Here is an 8,108-nt window from a genome sequence, read left to right on the forward strand (position 1 = left end):
AATGGCTGTTCTCAAATTATTTTGTAAAATCTGGGGTCTTTTCCTCTCCTTGTAGTTTCTATCATCACTTGATTTTTTTAACACGTTCCATCCCCCCCCCAAATCTAATCTAATTCTTAATCTGGAAAAAAAAAAATCTCAAAATGATTTATGTTTGTTTGTACTCTATTGTTTCAGTTAGATCTAGAGATGGAGGACAGAAGCCCCCCAAATCTCCAGAATCCTGCTTTCCGAAGCAACTGCTTCCTGTAAAGCACTTCCTAGACAAACGCATGGGTACCATGCATGACATGCATGCTTTGTTTGTGAACCTCTAGCCCAAATCAGGTGAAGCTGTTCTCATTGGAAGTATCTCTTCTAGTCTGGGCATGTGGCCAAGGTAGATGGCCACCAACGTCTACCTTGGGCATGCCATGCAAGTATCCTATTTCCTTGCAATCCCAACCGTTAGAGGAATTGGTGTTCTCTTTTTTATATGCTCTCATGGTTGGGTGCCTGTTCAAGTGACAACAATGCAGCATTCCACCACAACACCAATGTGATGCTAACCCCTCTTCCTCATGGGTGTCTTTTTTGGGTTTTAACTTTTCATTTGTAACCTTCTAAGTTTTAAGCTTTGGGAACGTTGCTTTTCCAGTTCTCCTAGTCTTAGTCTTTAGAGGTAGGTGCTGAAGCTCTCCACTCCAACCCCGTGCTGTCCAGATGTGTTGGACTTCAATTCCCATAATTCCACAACCACATACAGGAGTCATAAGCTCAGCACTTCTGAAGGCACTAAGAAGGTTTGCTAGGCTTAATCCTATTGTTATAGATTATAACTTGGGAGAACAGACTAGATTTAAAGATAAAAGAACATCTCCATGCAAAGAAATAAAAAACTGAGATACTTAAGACAGCAGTGGAGATGGAGGAGTGCCTGATTATTTTTTGTCCTAAAACTCGGCTGATGCTTTCACAGTACGTATCTACTCAAAAATACAAGTGGGTTATGAAGGGCACATTAGCTCTTGAAGGTAAAGGATTGATATCTTTTGGGCATAACTCTTCAGCATGTTTGGAACTTTGTAGACCTGGATGAATGATTATAGATCCTAAGAGGTGATCATTGGAAAGGGGGAACAGAGGAAATGAAATATTTATCAAGTCTCACTGGCCAGTAGACTGATTTTTTTGTACGTGTGCTGCTACTAATCTGTATATTTTTGTATTTATTTTGATCATGCTGACCATTAATAAGCTCACAAATATTTAAGGTGTTATCTGATGGGTTTTATTTTTTGTTTGTTTGTTTGCTTTGTTAACTTTGAAGACATCCATATCATTACTTTTTAAAAAGTTATTTATTATGTTTCTGCAAATGTGTTTTTTCTTTTGACCTTTCCATGTATATGCTTCGTCCTTTAATGATCCCTGCAGGGTACATGGAAGTTCAGTCATTGGAACTGAATCGCCAAACAAATACTATGTGATAACATCAATCTTTGTTTATGGCTACGATGCCACTTAGGATCTGTAGCTTTGCCTTTGTAGAAAATTGGAGCATAATCTTTATTGCAACATTGCCATTTTCTCAGGGGTCTATCTGACCTGGTTCATGCATCACACTAAGCCATGATTTATTAATAACTCACAGCTGGGTTCATATATCACCCTAAGCCAAAAACTATGGTTCACAAACCAAAACAGCTGGTCTAATGGTGGCAGTGGGTGATTTTCTGGAGGATAGTTATGGTATTTGAAATAAAGGGTGAAATTGTTAGGACCTAATCTTGAGTTAAAATCTCCTCCTAAGATGACCAATGTTTCTGCAGAGTTGGTGACCAGATCAGGCATATAATCTAGATCTTGCCTTTTCTTTTTTTTTTACAGTGAGACTATGTCAACAAAAAGGATCAGTTCTTAAGCCTAACTAGGACTTAATGTGTCAAGCTTAACCTAATGTACTTTTGGTTTGGTGGAAAGTAATATACCCACTTGGGGAACCTCCAAATGGGGAAGCAGTTGTTTCCTACGTGATTGTGTAATATTCATCCAGCTTTAGTTCTCTCTCAACCATGTCTCCTGCACTGAAATGAAATCAAAATGTGTTATAAAATGAACGAATATTACATGGATCTTTCCTAACCTCCCCTTTGTAGGTCCCCTTCGTCTTGTCCTTAGTTAATCTCCAGAACAGAAGTAGTATCTTTTGCAGGATGCTTGTACAAGCCACCCTGCATTTTTTTCAAGGGACACCTTTGGAAGTATTGGGATAGATGGGACCTAAACTAGGGAACGTGCTGCAGAAACTGAGACCGGGCCCTGCCTCGTATAATTAGGGAAGGGCTCAAAACATCTAATGTCACCCAGGTCTTTTTTCCCCATTTTATTATTATATATATTTGAAAGAAATAGATGATATAGGTAGTGAAATACAGGCAGATAAGCAACTGATCTGAAATATATAGCTAACATAGTCTAATACATCATTAGAAGTGCTAAAAATACTGTAAAATATTTCATATCCATTTCCTAATCAAAATCCATGTGTCCCCATTGAACTTTAAGCTCACTGTTTGGTTAACTGAGTTCAAGTTATTTTTTAAAAAAAGATTACAAATATCACAATAGGATATGACCTCTAAAACCCACATTTTGGATGTGGCATGATTCCATGTATAAGATTGTAGTCCAAAAATGTTTTCCAATAAGAATTAAACTCTATATTGGATTTACATTTCAAATACAGTGTTATTCTAAACATGGAGGCTGACTCCCATAATTTAGTTAGCCATTCTTCCAAAGATAGAATCCTTGCATCCATCCTGGTCTTTTTAAGTGTTAAGAATTTCTATTTCTTGGGATGCTGATTAAACTACTCTTTGTCAAAGGCAGGACTGACCCTGTGTCCTCAAGGTTATTTGCAACCAGCATTTTGTTTCCACTGCTTGATTTGATAAGTTGAAAAGCAAGCCTGTTTTGCTATTGCATCATATACGCAAAGGTGATTCAGAAGTCAATAATGTTTTCATTTTGAGTAGTAAAGGTAAAGGCTTCCCTTGACATTAAGTCCAGTCATGTCCGACTCTAGGCGGTGGTCATCTCCATTTCAAAGCCAAAGAGCTGGCATTTGTCCGTAGACACTTCCGTGGTCATGTGGCCGGCATGACTACACGGAATGCCATTACCTGCCCGCCGAAGCGGTACCTATTAATCTCACATTGGCATGTTTTCGAACTGCTAGGTTGGCAGGAGCTGGGACTAGCAATGGGAGCTCACCCCGTCACGTGGATTCGAACCGCCGACCTTCCGATCGGCAAGCTCAGCAGCTCAGTGGTTTAACCCACAGCGCCACTGCGTCCCTTCATTTTGAGTAGCTGACCACAAATTATAGAATGTTTGAATGTCAGTAGAACTTGCTTAGCTCTTACTTCATTAGGTAACCGTTCAGCTGCCAAAAGATCAATCAGATGGCATTGCCCTTTGTAGGAGCTGCCTTAAAGGTAGGGCCCTTTGAGTGCTCCAACAATCCTTATTAACCTTGTTAATACCTGTAGAGAGACCTGGTTAATCTAAATTTAATTTAAATTATTCAATTTAAGCACCTCCTGATTCCAAAATAGAAAGTACAATATAATGAAACTATAAAAGAGAACAGGAGCTTGATGGCAAGTCTGGCTAACAACACCCATCCACCCCAAATAAATCTGACAGGGGCCCTGACACTCTAACACAAGGCCCAGGAGAATAGCCAGGTCCATTAAGGCTTTCAGGAATACCATGTTTAATTTGAAAAGTCTGGTGATTCTTCATTATCTTCTCCCTTTCTCCACCGCACAATAATAAAGATTCTGTCACTGATATATTCTTTCTTTTGGTGAGAGAAGAATTGAAACTGGAATTTAAATGTATCTCCCAACTGAGTACTGATAACTCCCTCTTAATATAGTATTTGTGCTTCCATAATCATTGTTAATTTAACTACTTGATTTAGTGTAAGAGCCTCAACAGTTTCTTTTAAAGAAGCCCTTATTTGCTATTTATTGTTGTTAAAGATTAAAAAAAATGAAAATTACTTGCTGCTGTTAAAAGGTAGTGCCTAGATATAAAATCTGAGGCACTCTCATTTGTAAAATGTTCATCATGAACCTCTTTTGCAGAAGTTGGAATTGCTGTGGGGGGGTGGAAGTGCGTGTTAATGACAGCAGTTGTAAAGAGCTCAGTTGTAAAATATTTCTGATTATCTGATTCTTTCCAAAAGGAGGAAGAGAGATTTCTAAGAATGACCTTTTTCTCAATCTCTGTTCGTAAGTCCCATTCTAAAGCATCATGTTGGTTCAACATATAAATTGGACTTGCATTACTTTTACTTACAGAGTCTCATTCTTGAGTGCTAAGCAGTCAATAATTTTTGGTTGTTTTGAGAGCTTTGAAGGGACCATCCTTCCTGAGTTCATTTTATTTATTTATTTAATTTGTCCCCACCCATCTCCTCCCACTGGGGGACTCTGGGTGGTTTGCAACAAAATGATCGATTAAAACAACCACCATACAGTATAAATACCATATATAAATATAAAATTACTCTTAATAAATAAATATAAAAATACGGGTAAAAAAGTCATTTTGTGACACTTCCTTCTTTTCCCCAGGCTATTGCTGTTGCTCCAAATTCATAGAATTGTAGGCTTAGAAGAGACCTTGGAGGTCTTCTTGTGCAACGCCCTACCCAGAACAGGACCTCATACCTCTCAGAAGAGTCACTTTCCAATTTTCTCTTGAAAACTTCCAGTGATGGAGCACCCACCACTTCAGGACGCAGGCTGTTCCACTGCTTAATAGCTCTCACAGTCAGGAAATTCCTCCTTATTTCAAGTTTGGATCTCTCTCTGTAAAGCTTCCACCTGTTGGTTCTTGTCTTTCCCTTGGGTGCTATGGAGAATAATGCCACCTCCTCTCCCATGTGACATCTCTTCATGTATTGGAGCCTGCTATCATGTCTCCCCTTAGCCTTCTCTTTTTTAGGCTAGACATACCAAGTTCCTTTAACTGTTTTTCATAGGATTTAGTCTCCAGACCCCTCACAATCTTCATTAATCCTCTCTGCACTCTTTCCAGTTCCTCAGCATCCTTTTGTATTGTGGTGACCAGAAACAGACACAGTATTCCAGGTGTGATTTAGCCAGTGCAACATAAAGTGGTAATAATCACTTCCCATGATCTTGGTGCTATACCTCTGTTGATGCAACCCAAACTGTATTGGCTCTTTTGGCAGCTGAGGCACACTGCTGGTTCATGCTTAATCAATTGACTACCAGGATACCAAGATCCTTCTCAAATGTACTACTGCAAAGCCAGGTATTGCCTACCTTGTACCCAAGAGTCTGCTTTTTCCTACCTAAGTGCAGAACCTCACATTTCTCACCATTTAATAGTGTTTTGATGGCTAGAGCCCAGTGTTCAAATCTATCAAGGTCCTTCTGAATCTTGAACGTTTCGTCTGGGGTGTTAACAATCCTCCCCCTCCTTATGAGCATCCATTCCTCATCTAAGCCATTTATGAAGATGTTGAAGAATATTGGGACCAGGAACCCTGAGGTACCCCCCTGTATACCTCCCTCCATGTGAACGTAGACCCATTAAGGACCACAAGAGGGCTACATTTGTTCTGCCAACTGCAGATCTATCTGGTAGTGGGATCAGCCATCCCACCTTGTTCCAATTTATTAAGAAGGAGGCTATGGTCCACTTTATCAGATTCCTTACTAAAGAGGCTAAGGACACTATATCCACAGCAATCCCTTGGTCCACTAATCTAGTCACACTGTCAAAGCAATATGATTTGTCTAGCATGATCTGTTTTTAATGAATCCATGCTGGCTTCTGGCAATTACCCTGTTAGTTGAGATAAATTAAGATACCCTTTTTTAAAGAAGCAATAAAATAAATTAAAATAAAATAAAATAACCAACCTTCCTCAAAGTAAAGATAATTCCCAGGAGGAAGTACAAAAGATAAGGAGTAATTAATGAAGGCAGAGAAAGAAGATTAACATTTATTGGAGCTCTCAAATTGAGCTGCTGGTCTAGTCTACGTCCTGTCTTTACCAATTAGATACTAAAAATTTGCATTGTCAGAAACATCTGTAAGCTGTCTGAAGCCTCAAGTGGGAGTGGTCAGCGTAAACATTTTTAAAAAAATTATTCAGTAAAATAAAGCAAGCATGCTATTGTTCATGTAGCTGCTCACTTCAGTGCAGGAGATGGCCAGTGCTGATGAAATTCTTTCTGAGAACTGATCAGGTGGAATCTATTCTCGGGAGTTCCTATCTATCTCTCAGCTCTCTGAATTCCAACTGAGCATGTTCTTTATTTATTCCACTTTGTCTGTTAGCTCAAAAAGCTCCTACAATGGCTGAAAAATATTAGCAGCCATATTTTTGGTTTCCATGTCAATCGAAAACTCAGGCTAACCAGTATACATTTTAACCAAGGATCTGAATTTTGGTTGAGTTCCCAGTTTCACATTCTGGCTTAAAGAAGGTTGCAAGTTAACTCTGAAAGCATTTAATTTCAGTAAGAAGACGTGTCAGATTCACATATCAGGCTATGTTTTGGGGGATGTAGAATTTTTAGCCTACTGCCAAGGATGGCACTATTACTAGATGCTGATTAGAGTGCTGTGATGTCTTGACCCTACATTTGGCATTCTGTGAGCTGCTTAGAGCCTTTGGAAGTTAGCATCATAAAAGTCCAGATAATGTGGTTTATTTGATTTTGGCTTAGTGCAGCAGTTCTTAAACTCAGAACCTTCTCGGGTGGAGGGTCTTAAACTACATAGAAGAGAGCCACAACTTAAAAAAAAACTTGATCAGCCTTGCACAGGCAGAGTAGCAGTGCTGTAAAAGCTTGTCCTGGGCTTAGTCCCAGCTGGCTATTTTGGCACCTAGATTAAAATGTAATTATCAAAGTCATAGATTTATTTCTTGGCTAACTCTAGCACCAAAGAAAACATTAGTTTTCTTGGGGTTTGGGGTGGGGGAGAAAACTCACAAATTGTTTGAGACGTCATGGTACTGCAAACTTTGAGGACTGCTGGCTTAGTGTAATATGTGAATCCAGCCACGGTGATTTGTAAACCATGATTTTGGCTTAGCACTAGGTATAAACTCAACTGTTAGGACTGAATCAATATTTAAACCATATTTGGTTTAAATATGGTTTTTTAATGTGATGTTAGAACGCAGCCACTGTTTAATTGTTATTCACAGAAAAGGGGAAATTTTCTGCTTTAAGAAATGTGTGAATGCTCCAAAGTTTCTTTATACTAACTCCACAGAGATGCCCGTGGCTTAATACCCTTATTGGGTTGTGCAATATAAGGATGCCCTCGCAAATACTTCCATTAATACCAAAAGGAGAGGGAAGAGATCTGTATATTTAAGTTTTTGTTGGAAATCACTCCAATTTAAAGGTGTAAAATATATTGCTGGGTTCAGTTTGGTGTTGGAAGACATCCTTCATTTTGTAAACTGTGAGATATCACACAGAACTTTAGGAAATAATAGCATTTGCAGTTGCCATTTATTTTTTTATAGTCTTGAGGATCTACTGTCTCTGTTTTTTGGTTCTTAACGCCAAAAACTTGGCTTTAGGCCTTTTATTTCTTTCTTTCCTCTTCAGTCTTAAAAATAGCAATTTCAGTTTTTATGTCTAGTGATACACTGTGGAATCTGAGTCCCGCAAAGCCACTTACAAGATCAATATGCAGCATTAACAGACTTTGCACAGCTTTCTAATAAAATGTACTGTTTTGATTGTGCTGAATATTAAATGTTGTGTTGTGCTAAAATGCGTCACAAGTTACATGCATTTCAACAGTCATCAGTTCCCTCCTTCTCCAGAGAACAACTTCCTTTGGTTGTCTGGGGCAAGAGTGGAGAACCAGGATGCCCTGTTTGGTGAAATCCTTCAGTAAGTGGACGGGGCATTTGCTTTAATGTTAATTTAAATCACTGAAGAGCACTTAATGACTCCCAAGTTTGTCAGAATGCTGTCACACTAAAAACTGTACTTTTTGGAAGAGGGAGATCTTGGAGAGTCTGCATATGACCCTGAGGATGTAGGTTG

At 38.9% G+C, this 8,108-nt stretch overlaps 1 long non-coding RNA gene across 1 annotated transcript in view; it reads left to right on the plus strand.

The window, feature by feature from the left end:
• Positions 1 to 7,800, plus strand: part of LOC134499665 (uncharacterized) — a 47,726-nt gene extending 39,926 nt beyond the window's left edge. Inside the window, exon 2 of the long non-coding RNA XR_010068169.1 lies at positions 6,903 to 7,800. This is a non-coding gene — a long non-coding RNA (uncharacterized LOC134499665). The remainder of the gene's footprint in view (positions 1 to 6,902) is intronic.
• Positions 7,801 to 8,108: the final 308 nt, after the last annotated feature.

Source organism: Candoia aspera, chromosome 6 (assembly GCF_035149785.1).
Source record: "Candoia aspera isolate rCanAsp1 chromosome 6, rCanAsp1.hap2, whole genome shotgun sequence".
NCBI classification, from domain to species: Eukaryota; Metazoa; Chordata; class Lepidosauria; order Squamata; family Boidae; genus Candoia; species Candoia aspera.